The sequence below is a fragment of the Lissotriton vulgaris genome, chromosome 3_1, assembly GCF_964263255.1.
Source record: "Lissotriton vulgaris chromosome 3_1, aLisVul1.2, whole genome shotgun sequence".
NCBI lineage: Eukaryota > Metazoa > Chordata > Amphibia > Caudata > Salamandridae > Lissotriton > Lissotriton vulgaris.
Window position 1 is genome coordinate 1,297,626,564 of NC_141689.1, and position 19,989 is coordinate 1,297,646,552.

Consider the following 19,989-nt stretch of genomic DNA (forward strand, 5'->3'; position numbering starts at 1 on the left):
ACTAAACAGCAGGCATTCTGGGGGATGCAGTTCCCATAATAAGTGCCTAAAACGTGACAGAAAGGCACACATGGTGGAGAGTGATTGGAGGAAGCTGAGTCCTACAGAGGAATCTCACTTCAGTACTCCATCTCAAAATCAGCCTTTAACTTTGCCAAGACACACTACAGGTAGAGATTCCCTATGGTGGAGACCCTCAGATACCCTTAGGGTGAGGGATTGCTTAGTGGACCATGAGACAGGGGGTAACCAAGCCAGAGCTGGTACTTCCTTATATGGCCACTTAGGCAATATAGGCTTACCTGGTCAAGGATAGCCTTATCTCCTTTTGTTTGGAGGGGGGGGGGTTGTGTAGGAAGGTGGATATCTGACTATGGTTACCCCCAAACTTTTTGCCTGGTGTTTAGCTGGTTTTTGACTTAGTTGTCCTCGAATCCTGCTATTCAGGGCCCCAGGCTAATTGCTTTCCCCTTAAAATGGACTCCATGTACCTTAGGTACATACACAATTGGATCTGGTCCACCTTATAGGCCCCTGTAACAGTGTACTCCAGGTACCCAGGGCATAGGTGTATCCAAGGCCTACCAGGGGCTGCAGCATGTATTGTGCCACCCCTGGCCTGGCCTCCATATTTTACACAACTGGCTGATCACTCAGCTGGGGTAAGTTGGTGTAATCACCTCTTACTTAGATATAGTATCCCTATATCTAACCCTAACTGGACACATGTTAACATATAAGCAACTCCTATTGACGGCCTCAGCAATCCTGGAGGAAGAGTGCTTGGTTTCATGTGAGATGACGCTCTGGCACGAGCTGAGCCCGTCTGCAGCTGTCGGGAAAAACTCCCTTAGCTGTTCCGGGATACTGCCATACCATATACTCTTAAGTGCATTATAATCCTCGCGGTTATATGCTAACTTTGGTTTGGCTTTATCAAAACATGTTGAGTAAGGTGTCATACGATTTGGAATACTATCCCCTTGACAGTTCTGTCGACGGGGATAGCATTCCACCCTTCTAAAGGGACACAACTTGTACATAACATGAACCCCGGTTAAAGTTAAACTCGAGCCTCAGCATTACAAAATGGATGCTGCCACCACAGACACAGTCTGACCTCTTGCTGCTGGGAGTCCTTCCGCGGTACAAAAGCGGTTGGTGATGGACGGAGCTTCTGAATCAATCAGACACTCACACCCAGTCAAGAGATCTGGGTTTAATCTATCACCGTTCTTTAGCCCACTCTGCCACCCCAGTTCAGACATAGCTATATGCAAATCAGTCTGACCCTGTGCCTCATGGGAACAGTGCAGCCCGAACTGCCAAGCCATGTCTTCCCTGGACCGGAAACAAGCTTCCGAGGACTGGTTTCTGGCATTCCAGCCTTCTTCAGCTTGGCTTGCTTGAATCCAGTGGCAAAGTGAGCAAGGAACTCACGTCTGAGTATACCCTGCCACACTTATGGAGGCCAAAAGCGGTACAAAAGGGGTTGGTGATGGACGGTGCTTCTGAATAAATCAGACACTCACACCCAGTCAAGAGATCTGGGTTTAATCCATCACCGTTCTTTAGCCCACTCTGCCACCCCAGTTCAGACATGGCTATATGCAAATCAGTCTGACCCTGTGCCTCATGGGAACAGTGCAGCCCGAACTGCCAAGCAATGTCTTCCCTGGACCGGAAACAAGCTTCCGAGGACCGGTTTCTGGCATTCCAGCCTTCTTCAGCTCGGCTTGCTTGAATCCAGTGGCAAAGTGAGCAAGGGACTCACGTCTGAGTATACCCTGACACACTTATGGCGGCCAAAAGTGGTACAAAAGGGGTTGGTGATGGACGGAGCTTCTGAATCAATCAGACACTCACACCCAGTCAAGAGATCTGGGTTTAATCCATCATCGTTCTTTAGCCCACTCTGCCGCCCCAGTTCAGACATGGCTATATGCAAATCAGTCTGACCCTGTGCCTCATGGGAACAGTGCAGCCCGAACTGCCAAGCCATGCCTTCCATGGACCGGAAACAAGCTTCTGAGGACCGGTTTCTGGCATTCCAGCCTTCTTCAGTTCGGCTTGCTTGAATCCAGGGGCAAAGTGAGCAAGGGACTCACGTCTGAGTATACCCTGCCACACTTATGGCTGCCAAAAGCGGTACAAAAGGGGTTGGTGATGGACAGAGCTTTTGAATCGAGGGAGGCTTGGACAAAGGGTTTCCTGCCTTGGGAGGTGCGAGCACCACCCCAGACAGGATGTTGCGTATTGGGTAGGACATGGCTGAATAGATTGAGACATGCCTGGGGCACACAAGGTGTCCCCGTGCATAAGCCAGTCCAAACCGGTGCTGGGGCTTTCCAGCCCCAGTCCTGGTGCGGAGCTGGACAAAGGAAAGGGGGTGTAACCACTCCCCTTCCTGGTCCCACCCAGAGGAGGGACCTAGCAGGTGATCCACCCCTCAGATTGGGAGTAAGAGTGGGAGCAGTGCCATAGCACCTCAGATCATCCTGAAATCAACTTGAAACAAAGAAGAAGACTGGACTTCGACATTCTGCTGCACAGAAGACTGAAGAGTATCTCCCTTGTGGCCCAGGAGTGGCCACCCTGTGAACACAGGCACCATCCAGCAACTCGACGTCTGCTTTGCCGCCGCCTCCTGCCGGAGCCCGAGCCTAGAGCCCAACGAGACCCAGACTCCCAGACATCTCAGAGCTCGATCCACAGTCCCTGCAAAGAAGAGACCCGTGGAGGCACCGAGAGACGTGGGACTGGACAACTCGAAAGACCCCCGAGAAGCTGACTGCTCAGCACCCGAGGCACCCTTGATGCTGTGCTTTGGTTGAGGTTGGGTTTGAGAAGCCCCACCACTGAGCAGCATTTGCACCGAAGATCAGCCCTCTAGCATCTCCACGATCTGCGTGGGGCCCTTTTGCACTTTGCCACTCGACGCGCCATCCTGGCCACTTGCCACGTGGCTAGTGGCCATCTTGGCGACGTAACCTACAATCAACACTGCAGGTCTGGTTGCTCTAGACTTGCTCTCGCTCTTGTAAAAAAGGAGCACCCACTCTGACCTTGCTGGTCCGAGTGATAAGCTTTCTTCACTTCCTGTGTGGCTTGCAATAGCCAAGGCCTGTTTGCTCCAATCAAGTTGCCGACACCGCCATCAGCTATAGCCTTCGTGGGACAGCTCGTGATCGACTCCTGGACGCCCTCGACCTATTCGTGTCCACGGGGCTGAGGAGACAAGCTACACCTCATCGCCTGTTAGCACCCGACATCGCCTGGTTCCATCCTGGTTCCACGGTAGTCACTGGCTAGTGACTTTGAACATTTTCCCCTCTGCTTTCAGGTCTTCACCACTTCAGATCCACCCTTGGATCCACCGGAACTCTCCTCGACGACCCGCCTTCAGCATCTTCATCTTCAGGCACCGTCGACCGGCGTGATGAAACCCGACACTACTTTGCACATGTGCACCCGCTTCCTGTGGGTGAGGTAACTCAGCAACGCCGGTTTTCCTACACTGGTACACACCTCTAGTGTCTAGGTGTTAAGTTTTGTCCTTCTAGGTCACTCAGAAGGTTCCTTAAACAGTAACTTTGTAACTTTTACGCACCATTGACATTGCATTGGTGCATGCGTGTGATTTAAGCGATGCACCCGAGTCCCGCGGGCCTTTCCCGACTTCTTCACTGTTAGTCCCGAACAGCTCCAGCGATTCCCCAGGCCCTAGGCCTACTTCCTTTCAGCTAGGTGGTTCTTATACCACTATTTTAGTATATGGTTTAGGTGGCCCCTAGGTCTCATCCATATTGTGCAACTTTTGTATATTTAAACTGTGTTTTGTTTAACACATTTGCTTCTGTGCTCATAAAGAGTATAGGGGGTATTTGTAGTAAATAAATATATATATATTTTCAATATATATCTGTGTGGTGTCCTTTCATTTGGTATTCAAGGGGATTGTGTATGGTAAAACAGCTTGCTTCACATGCCTTTACAAAGTTTAGCCTAAGACTGCTTTGTCCACGCTACCTCTAGAATAGCTGGTCTATAAGGTTGACTTACAACCAATCATCATAAGGGTGGCTTGGCATGGTACAAGGTGATCACTAGAACTAGTGAGCATCATATACCAGGCCAACTTCTCACACCGATTATTAAAAAACATTGATCTAGGGAAACCAATTATCAAATAACATTGACGGGCAAAAAACAGATAATAAAAACAGCCACGTGTGAAAGTAAATAATAAAGGCAGAGGTAGCAAGCATAACCTAAATTAAGTAACAGCAAAGCATGGGCTGAAAATTCGTTCCGCTCGTGGAATTTTGGTAATTTCGCGGTCCGCATATCATTCAAAATTGCCATACAATCTGCAAGTTTGCAAATTTATTTTGCTTGTTCCCGCTTCAAAAATACAATCTCGCTCGCGCTGCGTTGACTTACCTTGATTCTGAGTTTGCAGAGTTGTTTTCCTCCCACGAACAAGATGGCCGTGCCCAAAAACGACTGCATGGGTAAGTTTGCGGTAGCAGGGCTGAAATAAAACCCCGTGAACACGCAGATATACAAAAGTTCGCAAATTCATAGATTTTGCAGACCGTGAATTCGCTTTTGCACAAATTCGCATACCGCGAATTCGCAAATTTCGCCCATACTTAGTAACAGCATCCCACAAGTGGAGTCGACTTCATCAACCACGGCCTATGGTCTTGCACACCTGTGCTTGGGGGGGCATAACCCTAGCACTTATTTTCCCATGGTCTTGTAGCTCCCACTGCCATCAACCTGGCAGCTTCCACTTCCTCTTTTCAAGCGGGCATGTATAGAAACTAGTATCAGCATTATTTCCACTTCCTTCAGGCTCCTATTAAGGCTTCATGCCACACCACTATCACTGTTTTCAACCACTTTCATTCTGCATAGACTACATAAGGTGCCCACCTAGACCGGGACCAACCAAACTATGACTTTTATCCCTGCCTGGGGTCATTTAAACAAACTACAATAATCGAGCAGCTCTTCAGGTACTTTTAACTCCTTCAGTGACTCCTAGCTGATTTTCACCTGTGATGTAGAAACATTAGAAAAAGGGCCAGCTTCAGACATGAACTAGGACCAACTTTGTGCCTCTGCAACTGCTCCATAACATTTGGCACAGTGTACCACAAAACTGCTTTCCGTCGCTAAAAATGTCTGAGTAGAAGGTGGAATTGCTAACCAGTGAAGTCCTTTCTCTTGCATAACGCGGACAAATAAGAAATCTTGGCCTTTTCTTCAAACACCATTCACCATCACCCACAGAAAGTTCCAGATCCCTTCAAATCCGCCCCAAATGCTAACTTATTACACCCCCCCACAGTGTAGACAAATGCATTATACATACACAGACACACACTAATATCACACCGACAATGAGAAACTAACAAGCAGATGGTGCTAGATGACATACAAATGAGGGTCTTTCAATAATGTCAATTGCATACCTTTAAATGTGAGAATAGCACAATCTAGAAGGACTTGGTTTGAGGGTGTGGCCGAACGGCCCTGGCTGCTGACTTTGGATCTGGGGATCCTGGTTCGAATCTCGGCATCAGCTCAACATCCATACCAAAAAAATAAAGGTGTATTTGTGTAATGTAACTAGTGTTCATATAAAGCGCCCCAATATATTTGGGTCGAGTTCACCCTATGTACATACTGGATAAAAAAAAAACACAAGGAGGGGGTTGTACCCTGCAGACCTGTCTACAGTGGGGTGAGTGATGGGAGGCTTCAACAGACCCCAGTGGGACTGGCATCCCTGACGCTGGTGTGAGTGAATCAGTGCAGCGGGATAAGAAGTGTTACCAGTGTTTGGAGTAGCTGTTGTCAAGAAATATACACAGATGAGCCATCTGGTATACGAGCTGCACAGCACCTAGAAGCCGTTCAGTACGTGGCATACCATAATTATTATACTCATTAGTCCTTCTTAGGGAGAAGGGAGGGTATGTAGATTCACTCGCAGATCTAGTCGAGGTCAACGTTTTAGTAAATGTTCAAGGTCGCCACCCCTATGATCCGCCAGTCAACCCCTTTATTTTTATGTACCTGACTACTCACTTGCTGACAACAGATAAGTACTCAGTACTTGTTTATGCTAATTTTATTGGCTGCTTATCACTGTTTATTTTCATGCTGTACTTTCATGGGTTCCATACAGACGTCTTCAAAAATAGATCAATAGAGAGCGCTTTTTACTGTCACTACAAAAAAGATGTGTGTGTTTGTGCGTATGTGTGCGCCTGTCCCATTGCCTGTGTCCCTGGCAACGTTATACTTTGAAGTATTTCATGTTTTGCAACCACGGATTTCTGAGGCGCACCTGCATTTTTAGAGGGAACAGTTAACATGAGTGGTATTATGTAGAGGAGAGGGGACAGAAATATGGAGAATCTTGTCTGTGAGAAGTTGCCCTGGTATATGATGCTCACTAGTTCTAGTGATCACCCTGTTCCATGCCAAGCAACCCTTATGATGATCGGTTGTAAGTCAACCTTATAGACCAGTTATCCTAGTGGTAACGTGGGCAAAGCAGTTTTAGGCTAAACTCTGAAAGGCATGTGAAGCCAGCTGTATTACCATACACAACCCCCTTGAATACCAAATGAAAGGACACCACACAGATATATATTGAAAATATATATATATTTATTAACTACAAATATCCCCTGAACTCTTTATGGGCACAGAAGCACAAGCGTTAAACAAAACACAGTTTAAAATACACAAAAGTTGCACAATATGGATGAGCCCTAGGGGCCACCTAAACCATATACTAAGAAAGTGGTATAAGAGATACCAATCGAAAAGGAAACAGGCCTAGGGCCTTGGGAATCGCTGGAGCTGATCGGGACTAGCAGCGACTAAGTCGGGAAAGGCCCGCGGGACTCGGGTGCAGTGTTTAAAGTGCACGCCCTCACCAATGCAAAGTCTATGGTGCGTAAAAGTTAGAAAGTTAGTTAGTTAGGAACCTTCCGAGTGACCTAGAAAGCTGAAACTTGAGACACAGGCCCTAGAGGTGTGTACCAGTGTGGAAACACCGGCGTTGCTGAGTTACCTCACCCACAGGAAGCGGGTGCATAGGGTCGAAGTAGTGTCGGGTTTCGTCACGCTGGTCGATGGTGCTTGGAGCTGAAGATGCTGCAGGCGGTTCGGGGTGAAGAGTTCCGGTGGATCCAAGGGTGGATCTGAAGATGTGAAGACCTGAAAGCAGAGGGGACAATGTTCAAAGTCACTAGCCAGTGACTACCGTGGAACCAGATTGGAACCAGGCGATGTCGGGTGCAAACAGGTGTTGAGGTGTAGCTTCTCTCCGCAGCCACGTAGACACCGGGGGTTGAGGACATCCAGAAGTTGGTCACGCGTTGTCCCACGCAGGCTTCTCGCTGTTGGCGGTGTCGGCAACTTGATTGGAGCAAACAGGCCTTGGCTAATGCAAGCCACGCAGGAATCAAAAAAGGCTTACCAATCGGACCAGCAAGGTCAGAGCGGGTGCTCCCTTTTACAGGAGCGAGGGCAAGTCTGGACCAACCGGACCCGCAGTGTAGTTTGTCAGTTTCGTCGCCAAGATGGCCGCTGACCACGTGGCTAGTAGCCAGGATGGCGCGTCGAGTGGCACAATGCAAAAGGGCCCCACGCAGATCGTGGAGATGCTGGGGGGCTGATCTTCGGTGCAGGGGCTGCTCGTGGTAGGGGTTCTCAGTCCCCAAAGCACAACATCGAGGATGCCTCTGATGCAGCTTTTCGGGTGTCTTCCAAGAGGTCCGGTCCCACGTCTCTCGGTGCCTCCATGGGTCCCTTCTTTGCAGGGACTGTGGATCGGGCGGTGAGAAGTCTGGGAGTCTGAGTCTTGTCAGGCTCTGTGCTCGGGCTCCGGCGGGAGGCGGCGACAAAGCAGACATCAAGTTGCTGGTTGGTGCCTGTGTTCACAGGGTGGCCACTCCTAGGCCACAAGGGAGATGCTCTTCAGTCTTCTGTGCAGCAGAATGTCGAAGTCCAGTCGTCTTCTTAGTTTCAAGTTGATTCAGGATGATCTGAGGTGCTCTGGCACTGCTCCCACTCTTATTCCCAATCTGAGGGGTGGATCACCTGCTAGTTCCCTCCTCTGGGTGGGACCAGGAAGGGGGGTGGTTACACCCCCTTTCCCTTGTCCAGCTCCTCGCCAGGCCTGGGTCTGGAAAGTCCCAGGACCGGTTTGGACTGGCTTATGCACGGGGACACCTTGTGTGCCCCGGGCATGTCTCAATCTATTCAGCCCTGTCCTACCCAATACACAAAATCCTGTCTGGGGTGGTGCTCGCACCTCCCAAGGCAGGAAACCCTTTGTCCAAGCCTCCCTCGCTGGAAGGACTCCCAGCAGCAGGAGGTCAGACTTGTGTCTGTGGTGGCAGCATCCATTTTGTGATGCTGAGGCTCTGGTTAACTTTAACCGGGGTTAAGGCTACACACATGCCGTGTCCCTCTAGAAGAGTGGAATGCTATCCCCGTCGACAGAACTGTCGAGGGGATAGTATTCCAAATCGTATGACACCTTACTCGACATGTTTTGATAAAGCCAAACCAAAGTTAGCATATAACCGCAAGGATTATAATGCACTTAAGAGTATATGGTATGGCAATATCCCGGAACAGCTAAGGGAGTGGTTCCCGACAGCTGCAGACAGGCTCAGCTCATGCTAGAGTACCCTCTCACATATTTCCAAGCACTCTGCCTCCAGGATTGATGAGGCCTTCCATAGGAGTGGCTGATAGGAACATATGTGTCCAGTTTAAGGTTAGATATAGGGATACTATATCTAAGTAAGAGTTGATTACACCAACTTACCCCAGCTGAGTAATCAGCCAGTTGTGTCAAATATGGAGGCCAGGCCAGGGGTGGCACAATACATGCAGCAGCCCCTGGTAGGCCTTGGCTACACCTATGCCCTGGGTACCTATGGTACACTGTTACAGGGGCCTACAGGGTGAACCAGTTCCAATTGTGTATGCACCTAAGGTGCATGGAGTCCATTTTAAGGAGAGAGCAATTAGCCTGGGGCCCTGAATAGCAGGATCCCAGGCCAACTATGTCAAAAACCAGCTAAAAACCAGGCAAAAAGTTTGGGGGTAACCATAGTCAGATATCCACCTTCCTACACAACCCCCCCCCCCCAAACGAAAGGAGATAAGGCTATCCTTGTCCAGGTAAGCCTATATTGCCTAAGTGGCCATATAAGGAAGTACCAGCTCTGGCTTGGTTACCCCCTGTCTCATGGCCCACTAAGCAATCCCTCACCCTAAGGGTATCTGAGGGTCTCCACCATAGGGAATCTCTACCTGTGGTGTGTCTTTGCAAAGTTAAAGGCTGGTGTTGGGATGTAGTACTGAAGTGAGATTCTTCTGTAGGACTCAGCTTCCTCCAATCACTCTCCACCATGTGTGCCTTTCTTTCCTTGACTGAGTTGCACTGTGCTCTCAGGGTCAACCTCTGGCTACCTAAAGCTGGAGGCTGGGTCCCTTTGTTTGGCTTACTGGAGGGACAGGTCAGGTTTGGGGCCTTGGGGTCCCAGGTTTGGATGTGCCCAACAGAATCCATCTGTGGGAGGTCCCTAACTACTTTTAAGGGGGCTCCCTCAGGAGTTTTTAAAGTTTGCACCTCACTAGGGCTACTAGTTTCGGTGCCCCTAATCTGTTGATGGGGGTGCTTTATTTGACAGGGGACTGACTAAGACAAGGTAGAGAGGGGCAGGTTACCTGCTCCAGACTAGGTCCCACCTGAGAAGGGTCCACTGCCATAAGAGGCTCTGTCAGGCCAGGCCTAACAACCTCTGGGACAGTTCCTTCATCAGGGGTAAGATCAGTTCCCTGAGGAGGCTGATCCTTTCCTAAAGTCTGGTGGGAGGGAGATTTATCTTCCTCCTCAATGCTCTCTGTTTGGGTGTAGTGATCCATCATTTCAGTCTTCACTACCCATGTATCAGTTTGAGTTTGGGCTGTGGCCATCACAGCCCCACCAACCTTTTCAGGAGGAGACTCAGTTTGGGTATGGGCTGTTACCATCACAGCCCTACTAATCTTTTCAGGAGGGTAGTTATCTAAAGATGGGGCTGAGGTTTGCTCAGCCCTACCAACCTTTTCAGGAAGGACATCCAGGATTGGGGCTGTAGCCATCACAGCCCCACTAACCTTTCCATGGAGATTTACCATTCTAGAATGGGTTTGCTGTTCAACCTCAGCCCAGGCTGAGATTTCCAAATCATTACCAAGTAGGCAATCTACAGGCAAGTTTGCTGACACTGCCACTCTCTTGGGGCCAGTGACACCTCCCCAGCTAAGATTGACTACTGCCATGGGATGTTTGGTTTCTATGCCATCAATGTTTGTCACCTGATATGTGGCATCAGGTAAAAGTTGCCTTGAGGGGACTAGACATTCAGCCACCCTGGTGATGCTAGCCCCTGTGTCTCTGAAGGCCTCAACTTTCAAACCATTGACGAGGGGCCCCTGTCTATACTTGCTCAAAGTGTTAGGGCAAGCAGTGAAATTGGCAAACCCCATGCCAGTCTCATAGACAAGAGTATCTGAGTTAGGGGACCTGGATAGGCCAGAGTCCCCCTGTCCTCCAAAAGTAAACCCACCCAAATTCTTGGGGGTGCTCCCACCAACTGGGGGACCATTGCTAACAGTGACAGGAGGTGTTGGAGCCTTACCTGGAGGTATATTCTCCTTATTGCCATTCTTGGGACAACAGCTGTCTGTTTTCCAATGCCCAACCTGTTTACAGGCATGGCCGTAAGGTTTCTTTTCTGTAGAGGAAGTGTTGGGGGCCCACCCTTTCCATTGGAGTTTTGGGGCCCTGGGGAAGTCTTCTCTTTGGATTTATCCCCACCTTTCTCTTGAGGCTTGGTAGTCTCTTTCTTTTGGTCACCACCCTGGTTTTTAGGCCTGATCCTGGTTCTGACCATTTGTCTGCCCTCCTACCCAATTCTTGTGGGGAGGTCAGATCAGAGTCAACCAGGTGCTGATGTAGAAGCTGATTTTGACAATTACTTAAGATTTGCTCTCTCATAATTAAATTAAACAATCCTGTATAGTCAGTAACCTTACTTCCCAGCAACCAGCCCTCCAGAGCCTTAGTGGCACATTCAACAAATTCAGACCAGTCCTGAGTCTGTGTCTTCTGGGTATCTCTGAACATTAACCTGTACTGTTCAGTGGTTAAGCCTAACCCATCAATCAGGGCACTCTTCAGGACCATGTAGTTTCTAGAATCCCCATCACTAACTGTGAGGAGTCTGTCTCGGCCTCTACCTTCAAAGGAGAGCCACAAGATTGCTGCCCACTGCTCCTGAGGGATCTGCTGTACCTTGCAGGCTCTCTCAAGTGCAGTCATCCATTTGTGGATATCATCCCCAGCATTGAAGGGGGGCACAATCTTACTCAGGTTTCTTGTATCAAAAGACCTGTCTTTATCCTTAGGGATAGTGCTGCCACCAGTGGATCCTAATCCACTCTCTCTAGGCTGTCTTGCTCTAGCAAGTTTCTCTTGGGCCAGGGCAACTTCTAATTCTTGTCTCTGGATCCTAAGTTCAGCCTCTCTCATTTTGGCCTCATGTTCCCTTCTCTGACGGCTAGTCATCTCCCTTCTGGAGTGACCATGAGAACCTCTAGAAGCCTGGGAGGTATTGGATTCACCTGAGTGATTCCTCCTCCTCCTATGCCCCTGGTTAAGACCACTTGGGTGTCTGGGCAAGGTCAGCCTTGCTTCAGTCCCAAATACACTTAAGTTAGCCTGGTTAAGCCTACTGACTAGCACCTGGCTATTTCTACCATCATCAGAATCACTGCTACCCCCTTCTGTCTCCTCTTCTTCATCTTCCTCAAGATCTACCTGAGGAGCTCCAGTGATTTGGACATCCTCATCTACCTGGACTAAAGGGACAGGGGCATCAGCATTGTCATCCTCAGAAGGAGAGCCTCCTTCAGCATTCCCTGTGGGGTCTGCTTTAGAGGTCTTTAGAGTCTCAGACTGGTCTAAGATCTCTCTAAGGTGGTCTGTAGTAGGGGAAGGCCCTGTCTTCAGACCCCTTAAGGCACAAAGCTGCCTTAATTCCTTAAAGGAAAAGATAGCAAATTTGGATGGTGCCCTTGGAGGGTCACTCTCAACAGGAGTAAGTCCACTGGACCCCTCTGCTCCAGACTTTGCTCTAGTGTGGTGGATGTGTTGCAATCTACCTACACTGGTGTTTACCTACTAAACCTATCTAGTAGTTGTAGTCAGGGCGTGCTACTCCCTATCCTCTACAACAACTAAGTTCAGTAGAACTTTTGTATACTAGTCTTGTTTTATATGTACCTAACAGGTACCTGTATGATCTTTCAAATGATAATCTCAAAGATTGTAATGGTAAAACAACAGCAAGCTCAGATCCCAATCTGCTGCTCACCAATGTGAGAAGTTGGCCTGGTATATGATGCTCACTAGTTCTAGTGATCACCCTGTACCATGCCAAGCAACCCTTATGATAATCGGTTGTAAGTCAACCTTATAGACCAGTTATCCTAGTGGTAACGTGGACAAAGCAGTCTTAGGCTAAACTCTGAAAGGCAAGTGAAGCCAGCTGTATTACCATACACAACCCACTTGAATACCAAATGAAAGGACACCACACAGATATATATTGAAAATATATATATATTTAATAACTACAAATATCCCCTGAACTCTTTATGAGCACAGAAGCACAGGCGTTAAACAAAACATAGTTTAAAATACACAAAAGTTGCACAATATGGATGAGCCCTAGGGGCTACCTAAACCATATACTAAGAAAGTGGTATAAGAGATACCAATCGAAAAGGAAACAGGCCTAGGGACTTGGGAATCGCTGGAGCTGATCGGGACTAGCAGTGACTAAGTCGGGAAAGGCCAGCGGGACTCGGGTGCAGTGTTTAAAGTGCACGCACTCACCAATGCAAAGTCAATGGTACGTAAAAGTTAGAAAGTTAGTTAGTTAGGAACCTTCCGAGTGACCTGGAAAGCTGAAACTTGAGACACAGGCCCTAGAGGTGTGTGCCAGTGTGGGAACACTGACGTTGCTGAGTTACCTCACCCACAGGAAGCGGGTGCATAGGGTCGAAGTAGTGTCGGGATTCGTCACGCTGGTCGATGGTGCTTGGAGCTGAAGATTCTGCAGGCGGCTCGAGGTGAAAAGTTCCGGTGGATCCAAGGGTGGATCTGAAGATGTGAAGACCTGAAAGCAGAGGGGACAATGTTCAAAGTAACTAGCCAGTGACTACCATGGAACCAGATTGGAACCAGGAGATTCCAGGTGCAAACAAGCGTTGAGGTGTAGCTTCTCTCTGCAGCCACGTAGACACCGGGGGTCAAGGACATCCAGGAGTCGGTCACCAGCTGTCCTGCGCAGGCTTCTCACTGTTGGCGGAGTTGGCAACTTGATTGGAGCAAACAGGCCTTGGCTAATGCAAGCCACGCAGGAATCAAAAAGGCTTACCACTCGGACCAACAAGGTCAGCGCGGGTGCTCCCTTTTACAGGAGCGAGGGCAAGTCTAGTGCAACCAGACCCGCAGTGTAGTTTGTCGGTTTCATCGCCAAGATGGCTGCTGACCACGTGGCTAGTGGCCGGGATGGTGCGTCGAGTGGCACAATCCAAAAGGGCCCCACACAGTTCGTGGAGATGCTGGGGGGCTGATCCTTGGTGCAAGGGTTGCTCGGTGGTAGGGGCTCTCAGTCCCCAAAGCAAAACGTCGAGGATGCCTCTGATGCTGCGCAGTCAGTTTTTCGGGTGCCTTCCAAGAGGTCTGGTCCCACGTCTCTCGGTGCCTCCACGGGTCCCTTCTTTGCAGGGACTGTGGATCGGGCGGTGAGAAGTCTGGGAGTCTGGGTCTTGTCAGGCTCTGGGCTCCGGCTCCGGCGGGAGGCGGTGGCAAAGCAGACGTCGAGTTGCTGGTTGGTGCCTGTGTTCACAGGGTGGCCACTCCTAGGCCACAAGGGAGATGCTCTTCAGTCTTCTGTGCAGTAGAATGTCGAAGTCCAGTCGTCTTCTTAGTTTCAAGTTGATTCAGGATGATCTGAGGTGCTCTGGCACTGCTCCCACTCTTATTCCCAATCTGAGGGGTGGATCACCTGCTAGGGCCCTCCTCTGGGTGGGACCAGGAAGGGGGGCGGTTACACCCCCTTTCCTTTGTCCAGCTCCTCGCCAGGCCTGGGTCTGGAAAGTCCCAGGACCGGTTTGGACTGGCTTATGCACGGGGACACCTTGTGTGCCCCGGGCATGTCTCAATCTATTCAGCCCTGTCCTAACCAATACACAAAATCCTGTCTGAGGTGGTGCTCGCACCTCCCAAGGCAGGAAACCCTTTGTCCAAGCCTCCCTCGCTGGAAGGACTCCCAGCAGCAAGAGGTCAGACTTGTGTCTGTGGTGGCAGCATCCATTTTGTGATGCTGAGGCTCTGGTTAACTTTAACCGGGGTTAAGGCTACACACATGTCGTGTCCCTCTAGAAGGGTGGAATGCTATCCCCGTCAACAGAACTGTCGAGGGGATAGTATTCCAAATCGTATCACACCTTACTCGACATGTTTTGATAAAGCCAAACCAAAGTTAGCATATAACCGCGAGGATTTTAATGCACTTAAGAGTATATGGTATGGCAATATCCCGGAACAGCTAAGGGAGTGGTTCCCGACAGCTGCAGACAGGCTCAGCTCATGCTAGAGCACCCTCTCACATATTTCCAAGCACTCTGCCTCCAGGATTGATGAGGCCTTCCACAGGAGTGGCTGATAGGAACATATGTGTCCAGTTTAAGGTTAGATACAGGGATACTATATCTAAGTAAGAGGTGATTACACCAACTTACCCCAGCTGAGTGATCAGCCAATTGTGTTAAATATGGAGGCCAGGCCAGGGGTGGCACAATACATGCTGCAGCCCCTGGTAGGCCTTGGCTACACCTATGCCCTGGGTACCTATGGTACACTGTTACAGGGGCCTACAAGGTGAACCAGTTCCAATTGTTTATGCACCTAAGGTACATGGAGTCCATTTTAAGGAGAGAGCAATTAGCCTGGGGCCCTGAATAGCAGGATACCAGGCCAACTATGTCAAAAACCAGCTAAACACCAGGCAAAAAGTTTGGGGGTAACCATAGTCAGATATCCACCTTCCTACACTGTCTTTGCATTGTAAAATACAGTATTGTATTGTATTGTAATTGCATTTATATAGCACTTACTACCCGTGACGAGGCGTCAAAGCACTTTTTTGGTGGTTAGCATGCTACTCCAGGACCCACAGAGGATTAGTGTTGAATTAGTATAGTGAAATATGCAAGTACATTTTAAGTGGTGGATGGTCAGTCAATTATTTGGATCTGGAATGATAGCAGAAGGATAGAGGAGGAAAAAAGGTTTGTATTTATATAGCGCTTGTTACCCCTGATGGGTATTGAAGTGCTTTTCTGGCGAGTAGAACGCCACTCCGGAACCTATAAAGGATTAGTGTTGAAAATTAGTATAGTAAAATATGAAGTAATTTGAGTGGTGGATATTTTATTCAGTTATTTGGGTAGAGAAGGATAGGTGGCAGGATAGTGAAGGGAAAGATGTTTGTATTTATATAGCGCTTGCTACCCCTGATGGGGTTTTGAAGCGCAAGTAGCACGCTTCTCTGGAACCCATCAGGATTAGTGTTGAATTAGTATGGTGACGGGAGCACTGACAGTGCTGCTGCATGAGGCGCTACATATGACTGGAGTACTGACAGCGCTGCTGCACGAGGCGCTACATGTGACTGGAGTACTGACAGTGATGTTGCACGAGGCGCTACATGTTACTGGAGCACTGACAGTGCTGTTGCATGAGGCGCTACATGTTACTGGAGCACTGACGGTGCTGTTGCACGAGGCGCTACATGTGACTGGAGAACTGACAGTGCTGTTGCACGAGGCGCTACATATGACTGGAGTACTGACAGCGCTGCTGCATGAGGCGCTACATGTGACTGGAGCACTGACAGTGCTGTTGCACGAGGCGCTACATGTGACTGGAGCACTGACAGTGCTGTTGCACAAGGCGCTACATGTGACTGGAGCACTGACAGTGCTGTTGCACGAGGCGCTACATGTGACTGGAGTACTGACAGTGCTGATGCAGTCCAGTGTGAGAGTCCAGGACCCTGTGGTCAGGCCCGTCCCCGCACCGGACAGGATGGAATAAGTCTAGATAAGGCAGCAGACCTCTGAGGGACAAGGGAGTCTGCGTGTGAAAGGCATCGGGAGACCCAGCCACACACCCAATGAGTGTGCCCAGTATCAAACATGGTGCCAGTGGCAGCGCTTAGCTGTCCAGCACTCCGCCACTCGCTGACATGTGAGTGGACTCCTGCCCTCTACCTAAATACCAGCCGCGGTGCGTCCATTGGGGTGTAGGGGCGTAGCCCCACTAGCCACAATGGACCCGCATCGCGGTCGCCGGCCGCAATCCTATCTATTCATTTTTAAAATACATTGCAACAATCAGCCTCGGCCCTCAGCCCACAGCCGGGAATTGTTGCGGGGGGGGAGGGGGTGGCCTGCAGCTTGAGTGACACTGAGGCAGACCGTAGTGCGCAGTCCCGCTGGGGAGCTTACAGTGCACTGTGCGCATGCTTGGGATTGTTGGCAACTATCTCAAGCATGCACACTGTAAGTTCCCCAGCGGGACCCAGGGGTACTTGTTCGCCTGCCACAGCCCTGAGCCTGAGTTTTCAAAGGGCGACAGGGCGAGCAGCAAATGTGCCCCCCTAGCTAATCCTGGCGCTGCATGTAGCGCCAGGATTGGCTGGCCCACCACGCAGCAGCCATCATTGGATGCCGCGCGGGGGGTGGCACACACACTGTCGACGCACATGCTCCGAGGAGGATCAGTATGTCGGCGGACGGCGGTAAGAAAACTTCGGGAAGTGTTGTAATATCATTGTTGTAATCTCTATCTCTGTCCCAATGGTGGGCAAGCCTCTAGTGATTCACAGTCCACTCCGTATTCGCCATGACAGTGTCAGCAGACCAAGGAGAATTGCCAGTTTGCAGAGCAGCACCCACCTCAGAAATGATTTATAGCGTTTCCCTGCCATCATCGCCATCAGCCTTATTACAGCGTCCTGGAGCCTTTTCCCTCAAGTGGTGTGCAACAGCAACACGCTATATGCCAGTATCAGCGCTATGTCATTTCCGCTGCCGCCATGGTGCCTCAGTCACGCCAACACTCACCAGAAAAGAGTAGTAGTCGGTCCCGGGGGGAACGGGGGGTTATCAATCTGTCCGCCCCCGCGCTCGCTCTAGAATAGTGTACCGCCGCCCCTACCGGTACTCGCCAGCAAGCATGATCAACAGCTTCAGGGCTAAGAACCAGTGCGACCCGCCTGCCTCGTGGCGACCATGGTACTTGCGCAGAGCCGTCCCCCGGCCCTTGGTTAGACAGCATTTGGGCAGGCACCTTGCTCCTTGGTGCGCTGTGCGCAGCGTGCTTTCTCCACGTCCCGTAGGAGAGTGAATTCAGCTTGCAGATGATCTCCAGCGCCTCACACTCCGTAGTAGGTTGTTGGTCAGTTGAAACTACAGATATACACCCAGGATTAATGTAGAATTATTTACTGGACAGCGGGAGCCTCACAGTCTTGCGGCCATTCCGCTTGTGCACCACCTAGCGCCCCGAGGATTCCTACTAACTTTCTTCGGTTATCTCAGTCCATGTTGCCTCCTCCCATCTACCTTTAAGTGATGAGTTTGTCGCATACATAGCAGGTACTAGCTACGCACACAATATTGTAACCGCGTGCCTGCACATCCCTTATGTTAAAAGGATTGTTGAAAACTCAGGGTGTGAGGTTTCATTGTGTGCTCTTCTCCCCACATTAGCTTAGCTGGGCTTCAAGAAGCACTTTGTATCCCAGGACCATTGCTTTTGAAATCTCAAATAGAGCCGCCTGCAATTAAATACCCTCAATGCTGCCCTGAGTTCTGCCCCCTCGGGTCATTTCTGTTTTCAAACCAGCCTACAGGCCACAACAGCTGAGTGGCCAGAGACTAACTCTTGTAATTGGGTACCTCCAATCCACCTTCACATGAAGGGTGTATAGTTTTCACTATTTCCAATTGTTTTGACCAGTCCTCCACAACAGCCCTCTGCCGCCCTGGTCAACCAAGGGAGCAACCCCTTCTCTTGTGCTTTCGTGTACATGTGCAGAAATTTAGAGACTAGTCTTCTTTTGTAAGTGACATAAAACGCAGCAGTAGGCTGTCCGATGCAAAAGTTTTGCCCCTGGCCGGTTGATCTATAGCCTTGCTGATTTAAGAGACCGTGAGTGGGGCATTAGATCAATCAGGTTAGTCACACTTCCTGCAGATAATCTGTTATACTCCTTGTATCTGGGGGGCAGTGGTGTTCATTCGACTTCCTATGTTGCTGGAGTGCATTTGTTTTTTTTGCAACTGATTCTATGACTTTTAGGGGTGTATCCTCAAAAGTCTCCTGTTAATGGGGCTGACCTGCTTGCTGAAGTGCACTTTATACTTGCTTTTGAGTGACACCAAGTATTGCTGGTTTAATTCGATTCCGTTTGCTGACTTGTGATGCACGGCTTGATGGGTGCATGTGTTTGTTTCCCTGTGACTAGTTTGTTCTGATATAATTGTCTTATTTGCAATAGTTTTCAGTACACAGTTTGCTCAATCAATTATCAGTTCAGTTTTAAAGCTTTATTCGACATTTGTCATAAAAGCATTCGCCTAACCCTAATACAATAAATACTACACATAAAATACTTGCTAAAATACATATTAAACATGGATTGTCGAATAAATGCATAATAAAAATACACAGTATTATCACACTCATAAAAAGTAAGTTTTTTCTAAAAATTAAAATATAATAGTTCGTATGGCAAAGTGCAGAATTAATAATGTACATAATTTCATTGGGATGTAATTGCCATTAGTGAACGAGTACGAATTATCCATGCCCAGGCCAGAAATTTTGCTACACCAACCACAAGCACAGTGGAACAATCTGTTTCAAGTATCCTAAGGGCTACAGATTGGCTGCGAGTTCCCATATTTAAGCACACTGGTTTTAACCATTTACGTCTAGGGGTCGAGTACAGTGGACAACAGAACAAGAAATGGGAGATGTGCTCAGTTTGTTCATTACAATGGTGACAGTGTTCATCCCAAGCTGGGGACCAATGCTTCTTAAAAGCATTCACCGGGAGTGTACCTATGCGAAATTGAAAATAAAGTTTTCTATCATAAGGTCGTTCAATGACGTCCCAGAAAGATTCGCAAGAAGGGTACATTTTTATATCCAAGAAGCGAGTTGTTAGACTTGAACTTGAACCATCACAAAACATTGTAAAATACACCATTTCCCAATATAGTTCTTTCAGCTTTGCTTTCGTGGGAAGGCAGGTCACATCTTTGGTATCCCATAGATAATCCAATTTCAGTTTTATAAGGAGTCCCCGGAGCTCCTTTAGCCATGGGATACTATGGAAACGGTCAAACCTAATGACGTCCATCAAGGCCGCCGCATAGTGACTTAATTCTGGGGTCACCATGATCCGTCTCCAATATAGAAGAGGCCGTAGCCTCGTTGTGTCCTCTATACCTTTTCTTCCGAGGTCCAATTTTAATGGAATTGTGGGTGTGCTTTGAGGGACCATCACAAGCCCTCGTAGAAATCTGTTTTCTGTTCGGCCCAGTTCTCTCAAATTAGAAAACCCCCATAATTCAGAGCCATATAGACAAGCCCCCAGAACTTTCATGGTGTAAATTTCCAATGCACAGTTTACCGGCTTTGTTAGCGAGGTTCGATGTTTTAGGGTAATTGCACCTGCTAACTGCCTAAACTTTAGTAAAGTTGTATTTATATGTGATTTCCAACTCATGTTTTCCTGAAGGATGATGCCT